This window comes from Pan troglodytes, chromosome 5, assembly GCF_028858775.2.
Source record: "Pan troglodytes isolate AG18354 chromosome 5, NHGRI_mPanTro3-v2.0_pri, whole genome shotgun sequence".
Classification (NCBI taxonomy): domain Eukaryota; kingdom Metazoa; phylum Chordata; class Mammalia; order Primates; family Hominidae; genus Pan; species Pan troglodytes.
The window spans coordinates 69,309,426-69,334,498 of NC_072403.2; the positions used below are offsets into that span (position 1 = coordinate 69,309,426).

The window sequence follows — 25,073 nt, forward strand, 5'->3', positions numbered from 1 at the left end:
AAAAACAATATTCTTTCCTGAACCAAGAGAAGATTGTAAGGAGAAAGACTTGTAAGTACCCGTGCGCTTGCTTGCTGCTTGGAGCAGCGTCAGATGAGTAGGGAACGCTCGGTTGTGGTGGCCATTTGCAACTATCAGGGAAGACACCTGAAGCAATAAAGACAGCCGAGCACGAAGATAGAAGAGTTCCAAGAGACACTGTAATGATAATGAGAATAACTAATTTACTATAGGAATTAGGACTTACACGAATATGAAAAGAGTTGCAAAAGTGAAGGTCTGGAAGGGAGAGTCAGAGAATCAGAGAAATAGGCTGAAGAGTCCACTGAAGCACTGATGTGAGTAACAAACTGCAGCTGGCCGAGAAATCCAGGAAAACAAGCGTGACTAGTTGCCAAAGTGGGACTGCAAAGAGCGTATTCATGGAGGGTCTCGAAATTGCCATCTCTGGGGAAAGGTTTGTCTTTGTGTAGCTATCGCCTACACCCTGGGTCAGGGGCTGTTATTGATCAGCCGAACCAGCAGGTGGCAAGAGAGGCAAGACACAGAATGGAGACTAGCAGGACAAGCTGGGACTCGCAGCATCTGTCTCTACCTGTCGCCCGGTTTCACAGCAATGACCTTTTGAGCACAGTCGCTTCAGTTTCATTCACTTTCCAAATCTCATACACATTCCTCTTTTGTTCAATTCTAACCTAGAACCATATAGGGAAGAGGATTCTGGGAAATGTAGTTCCCATCCTTAGCCAAGAAATGGGATAAACAAGCAAGTTATTATCCTTAAGGAAAGTCTAAATTTCGTGGTTAAAAATCATCAGTAAAGTCAAGTTTGAGATAATACCAGCTGACTACTTCTCAGAACCTTGCCGTCTCCATTATTTATAAATGCAAATCAATTTCTTTACATTTGTAGGCCCATGCTTCTTCTTAAGTTCTGGTACTTCCCTCTTACAGAGATAAATTGGTAATAAGCACACACTATCGACAAAGAGTAAAGGTTAGGGACAAAAATTCAAAGGCTAAGAAGGATTTAAAAAATTAAAATTTGAAGAAGCAGATTGATGTTAAAAATAAAGATTGATGGGAATTAAAACATTCAATAGATAGGAAAAACAGACTGAAGTAGGAATTAAAAACAGGAAACTTCTACTTTTAAATGTGTTAAGATTAAAAAGTAGAGAGAAGCAAACCAAAAAACGGGGAAAGAGAGAAAAAAGCGGGGAGAGACGGTACAAGGGAGAAAGACTGCAATACTTTTGAGTTCCTGGTTCCAGATACCTTTGATGCTAACTGTACTGCTGATCTTAATAGGGTTTTTTGGTTTTATTTGGTTTGGTTTTTGAGACAGGGTCTCACTCTGTTGCCCAGGCTGGAGTACAATGGTGACATCTCGGCTCACTGCCACCTCCGCCTCCCGGGTTCAAGCAATTATCCTGTCTCAGCCTCCTGAGTAGCTGGGATTACAGGCACGTGCCACAACGCTCAGCTAATTTTTGTATTTTTAGTAGAGACAGGGTTTCACCATGTTGGTCAGGCTAGTCTTGAACTCCCGACCTCTGGTGATCTGCCCTCCTCGGCCTCCCAAAGTGCTGGGATTACAGGCGTGAGCCACCGTGCTCAGCCAGGGTTTGTTTAAATGAGCCAACAAATCCCCATTTTTTGCCCAAACTAGTTCCCTAAACTGGGGTTTTTTGATTTACAAAAAAGAGTAATAATAGATTTTATTAGACAAATACTCTTGGAAATTTACCCAGTTATTTATTGCACTAATTTTAGTTAAATGAATGTTTTAATTTTTTTTTAATGTTTAATTTGGTTATTTTCCAATTGATTTTTAATCCTTCCTCCTTGGAAATCCTGCTTTCTATTCTTCCTTTAAAGGTAGTAATTCCAAGATTTGAAGAATGATAATAATACTATATAGAAGTGATTCCTAGGACTATATGATATGCAATACCTCAAAACTAAACACACTTGTTCTTCAACTATACAGTGGATAAAAAATTCAGAGACGTAGTCTAGTATTTTGAAGACAGCACATTATCATTTATGCCAAGAAGAAAACATCATGACTCAAAAAGTGAAACTAGTAAAGCTTTTAGGCAAAGCTCTAAGGGGAAGAGTATTCTGTACTGCCTTACAAAGTAAGTATACTTCCTGTTTGTGGGAAGAACAATGAAGAGAATACAAGGGCGTCCAATGTTGGTTTACTTTATGAAAACCCAACATTTTTTAAAATTGTGTTATTATTATTACTATCATTTTGAGACGGAGTCTCACTCTGTCGAGCTCTGTCGCCCAGGCTGGAGTGCAGTGGTATGATCTTGGCTCATTGCAACCTCCGCCTCCTGGGTTCAAGCGATTCTCCTGCCTCAGCCTCCAGAGTAGCTGGGACTACAGGCACCCACCACCATGCCCAGCTAATTTTTGTATTTTTAGTAGAGACAGGGGTTTCACCATGTTGCCCAGGATGGTCTCGATCTCTTGACCTCGTGATCCGCCTGCCTCGGCCTCCCAAAGTGCTGGGATTACAGGCATGAGCCACCATGCCCGGCCTTTTTTTGTTTGTTTGTTTGTTTGTTTTTGTAACACAGAGTCTCACTCTGTCTGTCAGGCTGGAGTGCAGTGGCGTGACCTCGGCTCACCGAAACCTCCACCTCCCGGGTTGAAGCGATTCTCCTGCCTCAGGCTCCTGAGTAGCTGGGATTACAGGCACCACTACCACACCTGGCTAATTTTTTTTTGTAATTTTAGTAGAGACGGAATTTCACCATGTTGGCTAGGTGAAAACCCAGGGTAAGAATGCTCAGCTGCTGCAGAATAGTCATCTGTTCAACTAACGTTAATTGTTCCCTCTTGAGGTACAAAACACTACCAGAGACCAGACCCAAGGGACTATGTATGTGGAAAGAAGAAACTGGAAGCTTCCAATTGGTACTAACAAAATTTCAGAATCTGGAGGCTAGCAACTGATCCTAAACTCTTTTTTGTTTGTTTTTCATTGGAGAGTGAGAGTGAAAGAGGAGAAGTCAGAGAAGGAGAAGCAATTTTTTTTTTTTTTCCTTGAAACAGGATCTACCTCTGTCACCCAGGCTGAAGTACAGTGGTGAGATCATAGCTCACTGCAGTCTCCATCTCCTGGGCCCAAGCAATCCTCCTGGCTCAGCCTCCTGGGTAGATGGGACTACAGGCACACACCACCACACCCAGCTAATTTTTTATTTTTTGTAGAGATGGGGTCTCACTATGTTGCCCAGGCTGGTCTCAAACTCCTGGGCTCAAGTGTTCCTCCCGCCTCAGCCTCCCAGAGTGCTGGGATTACAGGTGTGAGCCGCCTTGCATGGCCTGTTTTATAGTTTTTAAAAAAATTGATACATAATAATTGTACATATTTATAGGGTCCATGTGATATTTTGATGCATGCATATAATGTATAATGATCAAATCAGGGTAATCAGGATATCCATCACCTCAAACATTTATCATTTCTTTATGTTAAGAACATTTCAAATCTTCTTGTGCAGCTATTTTGAAATACACAATAAGTTATTGTTAACTATACTCACTCTTCTATCCTCTTTTCTACATGTTTCACTTATGTATTGTGGTATTAAGAAAACACTCCAAAACTTAATGGCTTAAAACAACAATCATTTCCTTATCTCTCATGGTTTCTGTGGGTCAGAAATTCAGGAAAGCCTTGGTTAGATGGTTCTGGCTTGGGTTTCTAATGCAATTGTAGTGAGACACTGACTGTACCAATGAAGGGCTGAAGCAACTGGGGGCAGGTCAAGCATCTCTCTCCAAGTAGTCTCAGGGTCTCTTTATATGAGCTACTTTAGGCTTCCTCAAAGTATGGCAGCCTCAGAATATTTAGGCTGCTTATATGTGGGTGGCATCCCTCAGTGTGATCCTTAGAGATCAAGGTGAACATGTGGCATATTTATTACCTGTCCTTAGATGTCACATGGCATCCCTCTGCCATATGCTTTTGGTCAAGGCAGTCACAAAGACTTGCCCAGGTTGGAGAGGAGAAGTCATAACCTACACCCCATCTCTCAATGGGAAGAAAGAAAATGTATGGTAAGACGAGAGGTGAGATAAAAGATACTGTTGTGGCCACATTTGGAAAATATAATCTGCCACACTGCACCTACCCTTTAACATGCATTTTGTTTTCAGTGCTTCTGAATTGTCCTCAGCACTGTTTAAACCGAATTTCATCTTCATTGTTATAAATATCCACTGGTGAGTAATAAGACAAATGAAAGACACAGTGTGTTTTTTCTAAGGCTCCACATCCAACCAACAATAGCCATGCCCATGTCTGTAAACTCCCACCAATCCCCTCTCTATTCCTATTTGAAAATAACTGGAATTAATGAGTTTTATTTTGATAAAGGTCCCTGCAAACCATAGCAGTCACTTTATTGCCTATCTAATATACCAATTTTATGGGCCATATACTATAGGCAAACCACAATATATCAGTAGAATATTACAGTTAAATAAGCATCAAAATATTGATGCATATACTAGATTTTATTATAATTTTCACTTTTTCCAGTGGCTTTGGAATCTTGCTACACTTTCAGAAATATAAGAACTTCTAGAATGGGAATATGAGTGACTTATTTCCTTTAGTCTTTTTTTGTGTTTTGTGCTCTTCAAATTTTTCTATAATAAAGCATTTATTAATTTTCTTTTGTTGTTGTTGTTTTCTGAGATGGAGTCTCACTCTATCACCCAGGCTGGGGTGCAGTGGCATGATCTCGGTTCACTGCAACCTCCACCTCTCAGGTTCAAGTGATTCTCGTGCCTCAGCCTCCCAAGTAGCTGGGATTACAGGTGTGTGCAACCACGCCCAGTAAATTTTTATATTTTTAGTAGGGACAGGGTTTCACCGTGTTGGCCAGGCTGGTCTCGAATTCTTGACCTTAGATGATTCACCCACCTCGGCCTCCCAACCTGCTGGGATTACAGGCCTGAGCCACTGCGCCTGGCCGTTACTTTTCAATCACGAAAAAAATAAAGTGAAATAATAAAAAGAATAATAAAATAGTGAAATAATAAAAAGAATTGCCCTTGGGACCTTCTTTAGTTACTTTTCTTTTTATCTTTTTACATTATGAAACACTATTCACGTAGCAAAAAGTATGAAAATAAAAAGGGTACATTATGAAACACTATTCACGTAGCAAAAAGTACAAAAATAAAAAGGGCTAGGCACGGTGGCTCACGCCTGCAATCCCAGCAATTTGGGAGGCCGAGGTGGGTGGATCACGAGGTCAGGAGTTCAAGACCAGCCTGACCAATATGGTGAAACCCTGTCTCTACTAAAAATAGAAAAATTAGCTGGGTGTGGTGGTACGTACCTGTAGTCCCAGCTACTCAGGAGGCTGAGGCAGGCGAATCGCTTGAACTTGGGAGGCAGAGGTTGCAGTGAGCCGAGATCGCACCACTGCACTCCAGCCTGGGCAACAGAGCAAGACTCTGTCTCAAAAAAAAAAAAAAAGGCATCTACTAATGAACTGCAAGATTAAACAAAAGTCAACATTTGACAATATCAGATTCTTCTCTTTCTCTTTCTCTTTGTCATTTAAAATAAATTACAGACACAATTAAAGTTAAAATATTATTAAAATGGCCGGGTGTGGTGGCTCATGCTTATAATCCCAGCACTTTGGGAGGCTGAGGTAGGCGGATCACAAGGTCAGGAGTTCGAGACCAGCCTGACCAACATGGTGAAACCCCGTCTTTACTAAAAACACAAAAATTAGCTGGGCATGGTGGCACGTGCCTGTAATGATCGCAGGTGCCTGTAATCCCAGCTACTGGGGAGGCTGAGCCAGGAGAATCGCTTGAACCCGGGAGGCAGAGGTTGTAGTGAGCTGAGATCACGCCACTGCACTACAGCCTGGGCAACAGAGTGAGACTGTTTCAAAAATAAATAAATAAATGATTAAAAAATCATGCCCATCTTTCTACCTTTCCTTCCTATGTCTATCATAGAAGACTGAATACTGCATAAACACTGTAGTTTACATGAATGGTGCCCACAACACAATCATACATGACCGACCCAGAATTCCTATACTGAATTAGTGATTTTCATTATAATTCTCATTTTCGTACTGTTTATAAGTGTTCCCCATAGGCTGATCTTTAAATATTTACATAGATGGCATATTATAGTTATTTTGCAAGTTGCTTTTTTTTTTTTTTAAGACAGAGTCTCGCTCTGTTGCCCAGCTTGGAGTGCAGTGGTGCCATCTCAGCTCACTGCAACCTGTGTCTCCCAGGTTCAAGCGATTCTCCTGACTCAGCCTCCCGAGTAGCTGGGATTATGGGCGTGCACCATCAGACCTGGCTAATTTTTGTATTTTTCGTAGATTCAGTGTTTCGCCATGTTGCTCAGGCTGGTTTTGAACTTCTGGCTTCAAGTGATCCACTCATCTCGGCCTCCCAAAGTGCTGGCATTACAGGTATGAGCCACTGCGCCTGGCCATAATTTGCTTTTTAATGTTATCCATGTTAATAAGTGTGTGTCTAAATTGCTAATAAGTACTGGTCTATGGTATTCCATTTTATAAACAAGTCACAATTTATCCTTTCCTGTATGAAGGTAGTTAGTTTTCCTCCCGTTTTCCTCTATTACCATTAGTACTGCAATGAACTTTTTTTTTTTTGAGACGCAGTCTCGCTCTGTCGCCCAGGCTGGAGTGCAATGCTACGACCTTGGCTCACTGCAACCTTCGCCTCTCGGGTTCAACCGATTCTCCTGCCTCAGCCTCCAGAGTAGCCGGGACTACAGGAGCCCGCCACTACACCCGGCTAATTTTTGTATTTTTAGTAGATACGGAGTTTCACCATATTGGCCAGGCTGGTCTCGAACTCCTGACCTTGTGATCCGCCTGCCTTGGCCTCCCAAAGTGCTGGGATTACAGGCGTGAGCCACCGCGCCCGGCCAATGAACATTCTTATACATGTCTCCCTCTTCATATAACTATTAGTTTCTCTAGGGAATGTAGGTAAAAACAGAATTGCTAGCCACAGGTATAGATCTTGTATATTGCCAAATGCATCTCAGATTCAGCATCAGACAGACCCTCCCCCACCCCAAAATAATGCAGCAAATACAATAACAGTCTATTTCTCATTCACCTAAAAACCTAGAGCAGCATGTGCTGAGACCCTCATAGTGAGTTGAATGAACACCAGGTAACTTGTAGAATGGGTTGAGGGGAGGGGTACTCTGCTCTACACAGCTATTCAGGTAACCAGGCTGTAAGGGATGCTGCCATTTTTAACATGTGACTTTCAAGTTTCCCTTGGCATGGCCATTCCAGGCAGTCAGAAGGGGGAAAGGACATGGAGAAACACATCATTTTTAATCCCATTCCACTGGTAACATTCTGTTAGATAACCACACCCAACTGCAAGGGAACCTAGGAAAGACAGTCTAGCTGCGCACCCTAGAAAAAGAAGAAAATGAATTTGATAAAGAATAAGCAGTCTCTGCCTCACTGTCCAAAGTATTGAGAGTCATTTATATTTCTAGCAGTGTACAAGAATTTCTATTTCTCTACACTTTTACCAACACATAATATGAATTTTCAATTTTTCTCAAGCCAGTAGGTATAAAAGAGCCTAGCATTGTGCCTTTCATTTGCATTCCTCTGATTCATAGCAAGGTTGAACATCTTTACATATTTTTCTTTGCCATCCGTTTTTTCCTCTCCTGTTTAAATCAATTGCTTTATTTTTCCTTTTTGCTTTGCCTTATTTATCTAGTGGCAGTTCTTCGTAAATTCTAAGTATTTTGCTATGTGAATTGCAAAATTCTTCCAATTTGTGCATGTCCTTTTACTTTGTTTATGGTGTCTTTTGTCATACAAAATTTCAAATGTTATTATATGCAAAAATGTTATTATATGCAAATTTATCAGTTTTCCTTTATGAGTTGTGGTATTTGTGCCTTATTAAAGAAATCTGTCCTGGCCCAGGTATAATGAAGACATTTTCCTGTGTTTTCTTAAGTTTTATAGTTTTGTTTTTCATGTTTAGTGTCTACTTTACCTTAATTTTTTGGTGGGTGGCAAAATTTTCCTTCTTACCCCATATGGAGAATCATTTGTTCCAGTGTCATTTATTGAATAGTTTACCATTTCCCAACTGATTTATAAATAGATAAAAATTCTGCCTTAAATAAAAAAATCCATATATGCATGGGTCTGTTTCCAGACTTGTATTTCGTTTTAATGGTCTATTTGATGATCTGTTTAATTGTAAAAAGAGCATGTTTTAATTATTATAGATTTATTATAAGCTTGATATCTGGTAAAGATAATGCTTCCTCTTCTTCAAAATTGTCCTGGCTCTTCTTGGCCTTTTCCATTTGAGTTTTGCATGGGTTTTTCAAATTTAATGAAGATCCTTTGGATGTATGATAGGAATTGCACTAACGTCATAGATTAATTTGGAAGAGTTGCCATCTTCATGATGAGATCTCAGAATTCATTCAAACATCTTTTTAATGATTCCAGAGTATCTTTTTATTGTGACATGGGGTTACAATTTTAAGCTATGTATGTATTTGTCAATCCCCATATAACTGTACAACACAAAATAAGGACCATAAACTATGGGCTTTAGTTAATAATAATATATTGTTATTGGTTTATTAATTATAACACACCAATTAATGCAAGATTTTAATTATAAGGGAAACTATAAGCTAAAGAGTAAGGAGTTATATGGGAGCTCTCTTACTATCGGCTTAATTTTCCACAAACCTAAAACTGCTATAAAAAATAAATTAATTAATTAAAAAAAACTCTTAAGCTATGGTGTCCAATTCCTACTAGTTGTGAGACTCAGGGCCACGTTTTGTTGGGGGATTTTCTGTAATTTTCTTTTATTTATTTTCCTTATCTGTATCATATACTTATCTGTACCATGATACTTATGATGGTACTTACCTCAAAAGGTTGTGTGAGGATTATATGATACATGAAAAATGTTTAACGTGGTGGTTGGCATATTGGCAAACTTCAGTGGTAGCTACAGTAACAACTCAGGCTCCATCACTTCTCTCTCTCTGTCTCTTTTTTGAGACGAGGTCTTGCTCTGTCACCTAGGCTTCAGTGCGGTGGTGCAATCATAGTGCACCAATCTCTAACTTCTGGCCTCAAGTGGTCCTCCTGCCTCAGCCTCCCAAGTAGCCGGGACTACAGGCTTGTGTTACCACACATGGCTAATTTCTAAATTTTTTGTAGAGACAGGGGTTTTGTTATGTTGTCCAGGCTTATCTTTAATACCTGGTCTCAACAATGCTCCCACCTCAGCCTCCCAAAGCACTGGCATTACAGGTGTGAGCCACCGTTTTCCGCCTGGAACCTCTCTCTTCTGATAGACTAACATTCCAGCTTTAGATTTCCCTTCTGATTTAGTCCTTAGCTGCTTAATCCATTCATTCATTGTAAAAATATTTATTCTGTCTCAGATATTGTGCAAGCCACTTTAGATACAAAAATATGTAAGTTTTCTTGACTCAAATAATTTACAGTCTGTTGGAAGAGACAGAGAGTTAGAAAATAATAGTGTGATGCTATGGTGCCATGAAAAGAAATGCCTGACCTTCATTCCATGTTTGGCTGCAAGGATGGTTGCAACAAGTATTCAACATTTTCAAGGATTTTCCCAACCTCTAAGTCGAGCTGGACTTGGGACACAACCTTCCTTGGTTTGACTAAAGAGCCATTGACCAAACCTAGGTTCTGAAAGAACAATGAGTTCTGAAAGGTCTGAGGCCCCATTAACTCTACCTAGACCCGTCACTATTAGCAATTGGTGTTCTGGGTTGATTGGCTGCTTTGCTGTCAAGTAAAATGTACTGTTAGTATTAATAGCGGCATGTATTATACCACTCTTGAAAGTAACAAACCCTTCCATGACTCTTAGAAGCCAAGCCTTTCCTATCACACTGCTTCTGTTTCCCTAATCAGGCCACTCACTTCACATAAATGTGTTGCCACCAACACCCAGCAACATTGCCCAGAACACCAACTGCTCCACCTTTCAGAGTCACCTGAATCCTTTGTGCCAGTTTGTATAAAATCTCCACAATTTCCTTACTCGGCCCCTGCTGTGTCCTGAATGCTTATGAGCCGGGAGATCAGAAAACTTCTTCCAAAAGACAATGACTCTTGAACAAAGCTAAAGTATGATCCAATGCCAAGAATTTATAAAGTCTTCGAAAAGATCTCTGATTCTCATGATCTTCTGGAAAGTTTTGCTTTGTGGTTTTCATTCCTTTTGAGTATTATGGCATACAATGACTTCTTGCTTATGAAGGAAAGTTAGCTTCCATTCTGACCATATATGAGAAGAAATTAAATTGGTTAGTGGCTCAGTGGTTATTTGTCCATAATCATATTATTTGTATTTTTACAGGCTGAACTAAGCTTTTTTCTAAAATTTTAAAAAATTTATTTATTCTTTTTTTTAAAAAAAGTATTTTATTTTTTTAGTCATAGTCTCGCTCTGTCACCCAGGCTGGAGTGCAGTGGTGTGATCTCAGCTCACTGCAACTTTTGCCTCCCAGGTTCAAGCGATTCTCCTGCATCAGCCTACCGAGTATCTGGGATTACAGGCCCCTGCCACCATGCCAGGCTAATTTTTGTATTTTTAGTAGAGATGAGGTCTCGCCATTTTGGCCAGGCTGGTCTTGAGCTCCCGACCTCAGGTGATCTGCCTGCTTCAGCCTCCCAAAGTGCTGGGATTACAGGCATGAGCCACTGTGCCCGGCCTACTGGATGTAATTTTGAAGCCAATACCCACAAAGTTATCCTAATGATACTGAAAAGAACCCGAATAATAAGCATAAATTAAACATTAGCTATTTATTGTTTTAAAGTTAATAGCCATAAAGGGGCTCAAACAATTCTATAATCCAATTAAAAATGGGAAAAAGGTTTGAATAGACATTTTTTCAATAGAAGACATAAGACAAGATGCTCAACATCATTGATCATCAGAGAAGTGCAAATCGAAACTACAATGAGATGTCATCTCACCCTCATAACTAATCTCACCCCCAGTTATTGCCTGTCTTTTGGATATAAGCTAAGAAAAAAGGGAACTCTCATACTGTTGATGGGAATGTAAATTAGTGTAACCACTATGGAGAACAATTTGGAGCTTCCTCAAAAAACTAAAAATAGAAGTACTGTACAGCAATCCCACTGCTGCATATATACTCCAAAGAAAGAGAATAAGTATGTTGCAGAGATATCTGCATTCCCATGTTTATTGCAGCACTGTTCGCAATAGCTAAGATTTGGAAGCAATGTAAGTGTTCATCAACAGATAAATGAATAAAGAAAATGTCATACTTATATACAATGGGGTACTATTTAGTCATAAAAAATAACGAGATTCAGTCATTTGCAATAACATGGATGGAACTGGGGGTCATTATGTTAAGTTAAATAAGCTAGGCACAGAAAGACAAACATTGCACGTTCTCACTTGTTTGTGGATCTAAAAATCAAAACAATTGAACCCTTGGAGATAGACAGTAGAAGGATGGCTACCAGAAGCTGGGAAGGGTAATGGGAGAGTGAGAGGGAGGTGGGGATAGTTAATGGATACAAAAAATAGTTAGAAAGAATGAATAAGGCCTAGTATTTGATAGCACAACAGGGTGACTACAGTCAATAATAATTTAATTGTACGTTTAAAAATAACTAAAAAGGTCTAATTGGATTGTTTGTAACACAAAGGATAAATGCTTGAGGAGATGGATATCCATTTTCCATGATGTGATTATTACACATTGCATGCCTATATCAAAACATCTAATATATCCCATAAATATATATACCTACTATGTACCCAAAAACATTGAAAATAAACAGTTAAAAACTAGACAAAATAAAATAAGTTAATAGCCATAATGCACTAAGTTTTCCTTACCTTATATGTTAACTTTTATACAGCAATATGTTATAAAAAACCAAAACTGAAGTTGTAATAGAAATGTACTTCAACTTTTTCTTTTCTTTTCTTTTTCTTTCTTTTCTTTTTTTTTTTTTTTGAGACAGAGTCTCCCTCTGTCGCCCAGGCTGGAGTGCAGCGGCACAATTTCAGCTCACTGCAACCTCTGCCTCCTGGGTTCAAGCAATTCTCATGCTTCAGCCTCCCGAGTAGCTGTAACTACTGGTGCGTGCCACCATGCCCTGGCTAATTTTTATACTTTTAGTAGAGATGGGGTTTGCCATGTTGGCCAGGCTGGTCTCAAACTCCTGACCTCAAGGGATCCTCTTGCCTCAGCCTCCCAAAGTGCTGGGATTACAGATGTGAGCCACTGTGCCTGGCCTATTTTCACTTTTGACTTGATTCATTCTAATCATATAAAACATCAGCATTTTTATGAGGAGAAAAAGTAAACCCCAGCCGGGCACGGTGGCTCATGCCTGTAATCCCAGCACTTTGGGAGGCAGAGGCTGGCGGGTCACGAGGTCAGGAGTTCGAGACCAGCCTGACCAACATGGTGAAACCACATATCTACTAAAAATACAAAAATTAGCCAGGCATGGTGGTGCATGCCTGTACTCAGCTACTCAGGAGGCTGAGGCAGGAGAATAGCTTGAACCCTGGAGGCAGAGGTTGCAATGAGCCGAGATTGCGCCACTGCACTCCAGCCTGGGTGACAGAGCAAGAGTCCATCCCAAAAAATATAAAAAAATAAAGCAAACCTCTGCCCTAGAAATGATGGTTTTTGTTCCAAGATAGTGCTAAAAGTACTTTGATTGTTGAGATCTTAGCAGCAGGTAGCACAACAGTTCATTTACACATTAATCATTTTTAAACCTGACATTTGGTTTCTTGTAATGTTATGACTACTAAGCAGAAGCTAACTACTCTAGAGCACATTATGAGTTCTGAATGCCTTTTTTTTCCCTCTGTAAAGAATGTTCAATCATGTCTCCTGCCTGTTCTTGTTCGCTGGATTTCAGTATTACCCACAATGCTTCTTTAAAATAACCCTTGGTTTCCTGGGAAGTTAACATAGAAAGCAATCAATTACAACTATGTGCATATACAACAGAAATAAATCTGATCCTAAGTAAAGCTAATATTTGCCAATGTTTCCACTGATAAGGAAGCCAGGTCATAGAATCTGAATATAGAACAAATTTTCTCTTTATTGAGTGCTTTCAACAGAGGCCAAAGTAAAAATTTTCTGAGGTTCAAGTATTTTATATATATGCATATATACAAAAATACGCACATACGTATATATAAAATGTAATATAAATATATGTGTATTTATATATGTGTATTGTACATATAAATCATGTATATATAAATTTAGTATAAAAGTAAATATATTTTTATGGAAATATATGTTGTACTCACATTGTAATCAGGAGAGTGGTTCATATATTGTGTTTGTCTTCAGAAACAAATAAAAACCCAACACATGAACACAATTTTGCTGACTTAACATTTTTTGCAGCTGTTGTTTAAAGGTTTCTACTTTCATGATGCACTATTTTCAAATACAATTTTAAAAAGCTGTTGTGAATGCTTACTTATTTTGGATTCATAAAAAGTTATCTGCCCAAAATATTAGGGTTAAGCGCATGAAGCATAAAATGACTTCAGCTTAGTAAATCTTTTGTCCTATTGTATAGGTAGTTCATTACTTTTTAAAACTGTGAATTTTCTCTGTGCTATCACTAAATTCAATTCTAGAATAAAAAATGTAAGGAGAACTAGGTAAAGAATCACCTTCATTGGAATTTGAGCAGCTATTTGCTGTTGTACTCTGTTAGAGTATTTATTAGTCATCTTACATTAATTTATAAAAATTTGGTCTTACAAGCTTCTACTTAAAATTAAACAGACTCACAATGAATGAAAACAATGATATAATGAATAACAAAATGAAGGCTTATTTTAGTGAAGGGATTCTTCCTTAGTATTTTTTGGCATTTGGGGGAACATTTTATTACATTTATTGAAAAAGAAGAAAAGGGGAAAAGAAAGAAAAGCAGTCTATATAAAACAAAGTAACACTACTAGAAAAATGAATAAGACATGAATCTAATGCTGTTGGAACTCATTGTCTAGTGAGAGATATAGTTAACCCTTCACAGTAAAAAGTGATGAATGTGTTTTTCACTGCTATGGGAACCATAGACCTAGAGCCCAACCTCCAGAGAAAGTTCAGGAGAACACACTTCTGATGTCAATATTTTGGAAACTCTGGGTGAACAGGGGCAGATCATTTTAACATACCTCATCTGTGTTTGAATTTCTAAGACATAAGACTGATGAACATTTGGGTTCCACTTAGCATTTTCCTATTAAATGCCCACTTCCCAAAATCTTTTCATGTCCACTAAAACTAGTACTAGATCTGATTGAATTCAATGTTTAAATGTGTTAAAGATGAGTCTTTTTTTTTTACTATAAATATACTTTAGTTATTTTTGTTTACAACTGAAACTCTGGGAATTCAAAAGTAACATCCTTTCCAATGAGCTTCTTAGAGATACCAGAAAAAGTTGCAACCTTGTATTCCACATTGTCCTGCTGTGCTTTGTCCAATGAACCTTTATGAGCTGGCTGCCATCCAGTTTCTCTCCCCTCCCTGTCCTTACCATCCCACCTTTTTCTCTTCACTCTCTGGCTCAGGCTCTCTCTGTATCTGATTAACAAGGAACCCAAGCTACAGAGGGACAAGGATGTGTGTGTGTGTGTGTGTGTGTGTGTGTGTGTGTGTTGGTGGGCGTGGAGAGATAAGGGAGAGACACTGGGGGAGTACTACAGCCTCTCGGACCCTGCCCACAATGCAGAAGTTGAAAAATCAGCCACCTGGTTCAGTCTCAGAGTCAAAATCACCTAACCACACAAACCTTCTAATACTGAACATTGAATCTAGTGTGCAATTTTGCTAAAAGATATTGTATTTTTTTCCTCTATCATATTCTCCTTGTATTATTCTGGCTTTGGGTAGGCTGAGTGCCCAGCAGAGGTATGGGTAACTGTCCTATTCCAGAAAGAATTGGTAAAGGTAGTTCTCTTAACAAAAATATATGGCTACTTTTACATACGATTAGTTCAGTAGCAACATCACATGATGTCTCCTTATCTTCTGACCTATATTTATCAACCCCAGTGATGGGCCTACAACTTAGTTTGCATCCGCCTGTCACTGAGCACATGATACAATTAAAAATTGCTCAATTTTTTATAATTTCCCTGGAGCATTTCTCCCTTACTTTTGTTACCATATTTTTATCACATGATGTTACTTATAAATTTCTATCATATACTAAAGGTATTTATATGCACCCTTTGTATTATCTGCTAAACTGTAAACTAAGAGCAAGTTGCATGTCCAATTTTTTTATAAGCTCAGCATTTAACATGTGATATACATTAAGAACACATAGATGCCCAATAAATATTGGTTAAATAAGAGAATGAATAAATTAACATTCTCTTCCTTTCTATAATCCCATGATGACTCTGCTTTTGGTTGCTCTTTAATTTGGCATCATTAACTCTTCAGTATTTCTATTGTATGCTCTCACTGTAACACTTTCATCATCTTTACTCTCCCAGGCCATGGGATTTTTCTTCACTACATTACTTTAGTAAGCACTGTGCTCAGATGACACAAACATTTTAACAGCTTTGTAAGATGTTTCTAATGTCACCTTTTATGAACACAAGATGAACTGTATACAGACACATGGCAGATGAGGCACTTTTAACCAAAATGACCTGAAGACACTTTTTGTATTTTGGTAGTATTATCTGCAATCTCCCCAAGTATGAATGTACTAATATCTAAAATCAAGAGGAAGCTATCTTGAGAGATGTTTCATTATGTGTGAGTGAGTAAGATGTTTGGAAGGAGGTGATCTGTTTAATTTTAATTGTAATTTTCATTCTGTCACCCAGGTGGGAGTGGGAGTGCAGTGGTGTGATCATGGCTCATTGCAGCCTCATCCTCGTGGGCTCAAGTGACACTCCTTGAATAAGTGGGACCAAAGGTGCATGCCACCAAACTTGACTAAGTTTTTAATTTTTTCAGAGCTGGGTTTTCGCCATGTTGCCCAGGCTGGTCTTGAACTCCTGGGCTCAAGTGATCCTTCCACCTCAGCCTGCCAAAGCGTTGAGATTATAGACATGAGTCACCACACCTGGCCCAGTTTAATTTTTTTTTTTTTTTTTTTTGAGGCGGAGTTTCGCTCTTGTTGCCCAGGCTGGAGCGCAGCAGCGTGATCTCAGCTCACCACCACCTCCGCCTCCTGGGTTCAAGTGATTCTTCTGCCTCAGCCTCCCGAGTAGCTGGGATTACAGCCATGCCCCACCACGGCCGGCTAATTTTTTATTTTTAGTAGAGATGAGGGTTTCTCTACGTTGGTCAGGCTGGTCTCGAACTCCCGACCTCAGGTGATCCGCCCACCTCAGCCTCCCAAAGTGCCAGGATTACAGGCGTGAGCCACCGCTCCCAGCCTAAACTTTTTTTTTCTAATAAAAAAAGAGTTAAAACTTTAAAAAAATATATACACTTATTAAATAACTATGTAAAATGGCTTAAAATGGAAAGTAAAATATAAAGTACTCTGCTGCCCAGCCTCTAGTTCTTCTAGTAATTACAGTTGAAACTCCACAGCTCTAAATAGCTTATTACTGCAAATTTATCAACTTGGGATAATATATAAGATATATTGCTTCCTAATACAAATCATTTTTCATACTTATCAATTTTCCCATCCATACCTCTTAATTAAATCGTTATTTTATTTCCATTTGTGAGCCACCATTACTATGTACGTAAACTTGGGCAAGTTACTTAACCCTCTGTGACTCAGTTTTTTTTTGTTTGTTTTCTGTTTTTGTTTTTGTTTTTGAGACGGAGTTTCACTCTTGTTGCCCAGGCTGGAGTGCAATGGCGCGATCTCGGCTCACCGCAACCTCCGCCTCCTGTGTTCAAGCGATTCTCCTGTCTCAGCCTCCCGAGTAGCTGGGATTACAGGCATGCACCACCATGTCTGGCTAATTTTGTATTTTTAGTGGAGACAGGGTTTCTCCATGTTAGCCAGCCTGGTCTCAAACTCCCGACCTCAGGTGATCCGCCCGCCTCGGCCTCCCAAGTGCTGGGATTACAGGCGTGAGCCACTGCACCTGGTGACTCAGTTTTACTGTCTCTCAAGTGGACAAAAGTCTCTGAATACTTAGAGTGATTATTGTGAGGATTAAATGACTTAATGTATGTAAAATGCTTAGAACTGTGCCTGGCACATAGTAAATACTGTGTAAGTAATTACAGTCACTACTCTTGCTTTTCTTTTAATGGCTACATTGATAAATTCACATATTCTTAAACATTAGTATCTTACTCAGTATATTTTTTTTCCCAAATCAATAGGTCTTTTATTGCATCATTTAAATATCACAAGTAGGTCTTAGGAGTCATCTGGCATCTTCTTTCTGTAGCTGGATAACTCTTAGATCTTATTCATCAGCCTGCTGAACAGTTCCTTTTTCAGAGACATAGATACCATCCAAAAATTCCCTGATATCCTTGTTTTTAACTGTTGTGGCTTGTTGAATCAAAGCCGCTGAATTTGAAACAAGCTCAATGTCATTTCCTTCAAAGATTAATTCATCTTTCTGGGCTTGAGATACTGAACAAACAACACCTGCTCTCATCCAAACCCTGCGGATGTATTTTTTACCCAAGAAATTTCGGATTTCAACAAGAGACCCATTCTCCTGGATAACGACATTGATGGGGAAGTGAGCATACACAGATCTCATCTTGTAATGGAAGCCTAGTGTAACACCCTTGATCATGTTCTGTACATGACTACAGATAGTCCGAACGGTAGCCAGTTTCTTTCTGTTCCCCCACCGTTTGTCAACTTGGAGCCTCTTTTTTTTCTTTCCAAGAAGACTGAGTTCTACTGATGTGATTGAAGTCCCTCCGCAGGGTTCCTCTGGGGCCCTTCACAATAACTGTGCATCCCTTCAGAGTAATGTCGACATTTTCTGGAATGTCGACAGTATGATTGCTGAGAATGGTCTTCATTTTCGCAGTAGATGCAGCAAAGAGAGCTCTTATTCAGTTCAACTAGAACATATTGGCTCCCTGTTTTGTAAGCTACTCTTGCATTATCCTTCATCTCTCCTCCTGACCTTGCACCTCCCAATTGATAAGAAGTAAATAATTAATGTAACTAAATGAAATCATTTAATTCAGTCATTTATTCAGTTCTGTGACAAAAATTAAGATTTCTTTGTTTTGTGTAGAATAGTTTTGAAACTTGAAAGCCCCTCAAAAGATAGCATTTACATTTTTATGACGTTAATATTGTTTACTACAGAGTAAAGCAGAATAAGGTTATACTTTGCTGTAAGTCCAACATTTTTTCCCTGTACCAATCAAAAAATAATGTTCCAAACATCAAGATAAAATATTTCCTCTTCTTACATTCAGTTGCCTATTCAATCATTCCATATTTTAGTTTGCCTTATATTTAACTCATCAGTTTTTTTTTTTATTTACAACAGTATTAGTTGTTTATACAAGTTCCTACTTTATACGATTTTTTGTTTAGGCAGCTTTTCAGTAACATTTCTATTACAAGTTATTCATGAAGCGTCCCAGGAGAAAGTTGAGAAGCTTCAAAGAGCCACATGCAAGGGATGGGTGACAGAAGGGCAAAGGGGGAAAAGCAATCACTCCGTAAACCACCATTTCTTATAAAACCTTTATTGCTTAGTGGTACTTCTGATTGCTTTTCTTTCGCCTCGCTGACAAAAGAAACCCTTTACTCTATGTGAAGATTATCCAGCCTGTAGAAATTACTATCTGTTGCAGGACTGTTCCAGGATCCCTCTAATTTCCTGCTTCCATCTGGACAAACTTTGTCCTAATTTTCCCCTGGCTTAGCTTCATTGTTTCCATACTTTCCTCTTTTTCACATTTATTCATTGTTCTGCTAAACTATATATTCAAATAGTATCCTCAAAAAAGATGATTGGGAGATCAACTTTCTGAATTCTTGCATGTCTAAAAATGTATTTCTTTGTACTCAACAATTGTCTGATAATTTGGGCATAAAATATGAAGTCCAAAATCACTTATTTGAGAAGTTTATAAACACTTTTCATCATTATCTTCTCATATCCAGTGTTGCTATTTAGAAATTGACAGTTGGATACTCCTTACTCTGTAAGTGAACTTGGATTTTCTTTCTGGAAGCTTTTACACTTTTATCTTTTTCCTTGGTAATCTGAAATATAATGAAGATGTGGGAACGTAATATTTTATTTTAGTTTTCATATAGCCTACTTGACTCTTTATAGGTATTTTTAGTTTAAAAACTTATTTGTTTTCAGTCCTAAGAATTTTCTTCCTTTAATAATTCCCTCTCCTCTATTTCTTCAATTCTTTTTTTCTGAAATACACCTTAGATCAAGTGTTGGAGTTCCTAGATTAAGCCTCTATATATCACCTTTTCTTTCATGCTTCCCATCTTCATTTTTGCTCTTCATTCTGGAGACTTCCTTGCAGCACTTCTATTGATTTTTTGTTTGTTTGTTTTTTGACACGGTGTCTCACTCTGTTGCCCAGGCTGGAATGCAGTGGAATGATCTCGGCTCACTGCAACCTCCGCCTCCTGGGTTCAAGCGATTCTCCTGTCTCAGCCACCACGCCCGACTGATTTTTGTATTTTTAGTAGAGACAGGTTTTCACCATGTTGGCCAGGCTGCTCTCGAACTCCTGACCCCAAATGATCCTCCTGCCTCAGCCTCCCAAAGTGCTAGGATTGCAGGTGTGGGCCACCACACCTAGCTCTATTGATTTTTTTTTAACATTTGTTTTTGGTTTCTAAAAGCTTTTTTGTGTTTCCCAATGGTTCATTTTTCATAGTTTTTAGCACAGGTTTTTTCGAACAGAGTATCTAGCATAGTAATGTGGATACAATATGACTTCTAACTCTTCAGAGGATACTAATAAGAATTTGTGTTATCAATGTTGTAAGTTCTCTTCTCTTTCTCAAATTGGCTCTGTTTCTGCCCATTTTTGGTTTGTTCATCCTGGTCTTTTACATTAAAATTGTTAATTTTCTTCCTATTTCTGGGGATATATATATTTGTCCATTTATACTTACAAAATAAAAGATAGGCTAGTCAGTATCAATGCTGGCATGAGTTTCTCCAGCTGTGTGTTGTTTCTCCAGCAAGTCTCTTCCCTAGCTAGCAGCAGTATGTGTGTAGATGAGTGAGGGGTATTTCTTGGCCAACTTTATTTATTTGGTCTTTTTAGGTAGAAAGCAAGAGGACAGGCTGGGCGCAGTGGCTCACTCCTGTAGTTCCAGCACTTTCGGAGGCCAAGGCGGGTGGATGTCAGGAGTTTGAGACCAGCCTGGCAAACATGGTGAAACCCCGTCTCTACTAAAGAAACAAAGTTAGCCAGGCGTGGTGGCAGGTGCCTGTAATCCCAGCTACTTGGGAGGCTGAGGCAGGAGAATTGCTTGAACCTGGGAGGCAGAGGTTGCAGTGAGCCGAGATCATGCTCCTGGGCAACAGGGCGAGATTCTGTCAAAAAAAAAAAAAAGAAAGAAAGAAAGAAAAAGAAAGGAAGGAAGGAAGGAAAGAAAGAAAAAGAAAAAGAAAGAAAGAAAAAGAGAGAGGACAGTGTGGAGAAGCAACAAAAAGTCAGAATGGGAATGCTGAGACTTTGTTCTATGATATAATTTTTTGTTGTTTTTGTTGTTTTTGAGACAGAGTCTCATTCTGTTGCCCAGGCTGGAGTGCACTGGCATGATCTTAGCTCACTGCAACCTCCACCTACTGGGTTCAAGTGATTCTCCTGCCTCAGCCTGCCAAGGAGCTGGGATTAGAGGCAACTGCCACCACGCCTGGCTAATTTTTGTATTTTTAATAGAGACGGAGTGTCTCCATGTTGGCAGGCAGGTCTCGAACTCCTGACCTCAAGTGATCCACCCACCTTGGCCTCCCAAAGTGCTGGGATTACAGGTGTGAGCCACTTCACCTGGCCAGAAGCTCATGTTTTATGTTATTTTGTCAGTAAACTACCATACATATTCCATCTTCCAGAAATTCATTGAAAACTCTGGTTAACTGATCAGCCACTTCCCATTTTACTTACTGCTATGGGGTTATTTCCTTCGTATTTCTTTACTATCGTTTCAATGATGTTGATGAATAGAGGAGCATTAAGTAAGTATACTCAGGTTATTAGCTTCCTTTATTCATTTCACAAATATTTATTGAGTTCATATCAGGTCAATATTAACATGAGATTGGCTTGGTGCGTTTGCAGATTTTCTCACTCTAGAAGGCCATTTTTCTTCAGTAAGACATGAAGGACCCTAAAGCCTACCCCACAACCACAGCTCCACTGACAGAAAACTAGATGGAGCTGATTGACTGTATGCCAAGCCAGCAGCTAGACTCCCTCTCCCTTCCACTCTTAGGCTTTTTAAACTTTCTCTCACCTTGCTTGCCCTTCCTTTCCAGTCTGGCTCCCTTAAGAGTATGGAATAAATTCTTAAGAGTATGGAATAAATGACAAGACATTAGAGAATTATTAGGTCACATTTGAAGGAAAAAAAAGAACCTAGAGAGTTATTCTAACAAGAAAGCTGTTTTTGGCCAACAGCATTTTCCCATTTTAAGTATAGGAGTCGAATGTGGAATCTTTATGGAGTAACAAGGAAGATAAATCAACCAAGGTCTGGAACAAAGGTTTGGCGGGGAGCTCCAAAGAATCCTCCCTGCAATAAATGGGAGCTATTCTTTCAAACTGTGGATGACCTGGAAATGGAAGAGCCTATGTAGAATCACAGCCCAGTTGAATCTACTGGAATATCCAGAGAAACTCAAGACTTGAATTTGGTTTACTATTGTCCAGGACTTATAACAGCCCCAGACATGAGTGCTAACTCTTTCTGGAGGAGAGTATCTTCAAAACATTTCAATTTCAATCACAATGCCCAGCAAACAGATAATCAAGCCTCCCACCCCCAAATTAGTCTCCATGAGCAAAAGGCAGGCCCTCAGAGACTTTAGATGTAGGGATTACCAAATGCAGAGTCTAAGAACACTATGCTGACCGTTTAAAGAAATAAAAGACAAGACTGAAGATATCTGCAGAAAATAGATTATGAAATGATACCTGAGGGTAAGTGTGAAGGATGGATTAGTCTTTCAATCTTGAGAATGTAGCAGGAGAGGAGGTGTACCCCTCATGGGCTTGGAAAATGATATTATAATTAATAAAAAGAACTGACAGAATCTGAATATTTACTGTATACCAACTGTTTAGTCTGCTAAACCTGCCATAACAAAATATCACAGTGGCTTAATGTAAGAGTTAGGAAAACAAATTGTTTTTCCTATTTTTACACACTCAACACAACATAGAAAACTGATACCATATGTGGGAGGATTTTCCCTCACACACAAAGGACTTCCTCAGTGGACACCAATTAGGCATCCTATAATCCAATTAATTCAATTCAAACACTATCTACTTGAGTTAGAGTTAGACCCCACAGTTTTGTTTTTTTGTTTTTTTGTTTTTTTTTTTTGAGACAATCTCTCTCTGTTACTCAGGCTGGAGGGCAGGGGTCGACCTTGGCTCACTGGAACCTCCGCCTCCCAGGTTCAAGCAATTCTCATGCCTCAGCCTCATGAGTAGCTGGGACCACAGGCATGCACCACCATGCCCAGCTAATTTTTTTAGATCCCACAGATTAAGAGCTCAGTCCCACGAGACTGGCTTCACTTGAGGCATCAATTGCAAGTCCCAGGTTGTGACTTGTACTTCTGACCAACCAACTATAAACTGGGATTCCCATGACCAACTCCTCTTGTTCAATAATTTGCTACGACACTCAAAGAATTCAGGGAAACACTTTATGTTTACTCATTATAAGGATATCACAAAGAATACAGGTGAACAGCCAGATAGAAGAGATGCACAGGGAGGGAGAGGTATGGGGGGGCTTTCATACCCTCTCCAGGCACACCATCTTCCAAGCACCTCCACATGTTCAGCAACCTAGAAGCTGTCTGAATCCTGTCTTTTTAGGTTTTTATGGAGGATTCATTACATAGGTATGACTGAATACAACACTGGCTATTGGTGATCAACTCAACCTTCAGCCCCTCTCTCCTCCCCAGAAGTTGGGAATGACACTGAAAGTTTCAATCTTCTGGTCATACGATTGCTTCCCTTGGGAACAAGCTCCTATCCTGAGGCTACTCAGGAGCCCACCAAAAGTCACCTCATTAGAACAAAAGATCCTCCTATAACCCAGGAAATATCAAGAGATTTAGGAGGTCTGTGTCAGGAATCAGGATCAAAGACCAAATGCCAAAAGTGAAGATTCTCCTAGCACCCCTATCTACAAGGGTTTTAGTGGCTTAAAGTCAGGAACTGGGGCATATATATATATACACACACATATATATACACATATATATACACACACATATATATACACATATATACATATATACACATATATAAATACACGTATATATATAAATACACATATATACACATATATGTATACACGTATATATATATATATACACACACATGTATATACGTGTGTGTATATATATATACCCAATGTAACTGTATTTGGAGATAGGGCTTTTTGGAATTTTTTTTTGATGTTCTCATACAAACTATTCAAGCAAGATGGAATATCTGCTATTACATATATAAAAGGCTACTGGAACAAAATAAAGACTTTTTACCATACTTGGCAGATGATAATGCTAGCCTGGCAGGACTTACTAACAATGAGTGATTACCTGCAAAAGATGTTAATTGGCTGCTTAAGGAGAAACCAAATTGATGTGTCCTGAGAGGGCAAGAATTTCTCATATGGAACCTAGCATTAAGATCCTCCTGTTATTTAAATTCAAGGGAGATTTTGGAAATCATAAGCACGTAATGAAAACTGAGAAGGAGATTAAAATATTGGAAGTGATTTTTTTTTCTTAAAACCAAATCTGTGTTCCTCTGCCACATTTTTAGATCCAAAGCTTAAAACATTAAATGTGTTTGTATAAATTACATATATATATATATATATAATTATTTCACATTTAAGCAACAAAAATTTCTTTTCTCACAGTTCTGGAGGTTAGAAGTCTGAGATCAAGGTGTTGGCAGGGTTGGTTCCTTATGAGGCCTCTCTCCTTGGCTTGCAGATGGCTGTCTCCAATACCAGTCATATGAGGCCGTCCTTATGACCTCATTTAACTTTAGTTAGCTCCTAAAAGGCCCTATCTCCAAATACAGTTACATTGGGAGTTAGGGCTTCAACATATAAATTTTAGGGGCACACAATTCAGTCCATAACACCAAGTGATGTTCTAAGAGCTTTACAGTAATTATTTAATCTTCACAACAATCCTAGGAAATAGGTGCTCTTGTCATTTCCATTTGTTTAGACGAAAAAACTAACCCACCAAGAGGCTAAGCAATTTGCCTTACATTATACAGTATGTCATTGGAATAACTGGTAAAGCCAATATTCGATAGGAGGAATATGTGCTCTTAACCATTACAATATACTGAGAAGTAGAAGGTTTTGGGAGCTTGTGTTCAAAAGGGCGCAATTGTCCTGGACTCAGACGAATATAATGTTTCAGAACTTCTTTTGGCTTAGAGGGTGGTGGTGCACATAAAGCACCTCAGATGTGAAGGAAGACCCTGGCCCAGCACCACTTTTCCTAAAAGGGCTCACTCAGGCACGAGCCCTACATCCTACCTCATGGTGCCAAGCAGAGGCAATGCACTACTTCCCCTATCACCCGGCGAGTTAGAGACCAGCCCATACTCAAGTTTTGAAACATGGCTCCCTAATATCCAAGGAGTCACCTAATAAGATGTCCTCTACTTTCTGTGGTCTAAGATGCTACTTATCAGTCTTTCTAATTATTGCAGTAGCCAGATCATTTTCTCGTCTACTCCATTTTTATCTGTT

General features: G+C 39.1%; 1 pseudogene; it reads right to left on the bottom strand.

The window, feature by feature from the left end:
- Positions 1 to 17,437: 17,437 nt before the first annotated feature.
- Positions 17,438 to 18,158, bottom strand: LOC100611223 (large ribosomal subunit protein uL6-like; annotated as a pseudogene).
- Positions 18,159 to 25,073: the final 6,915 nt, after the last annotated feature.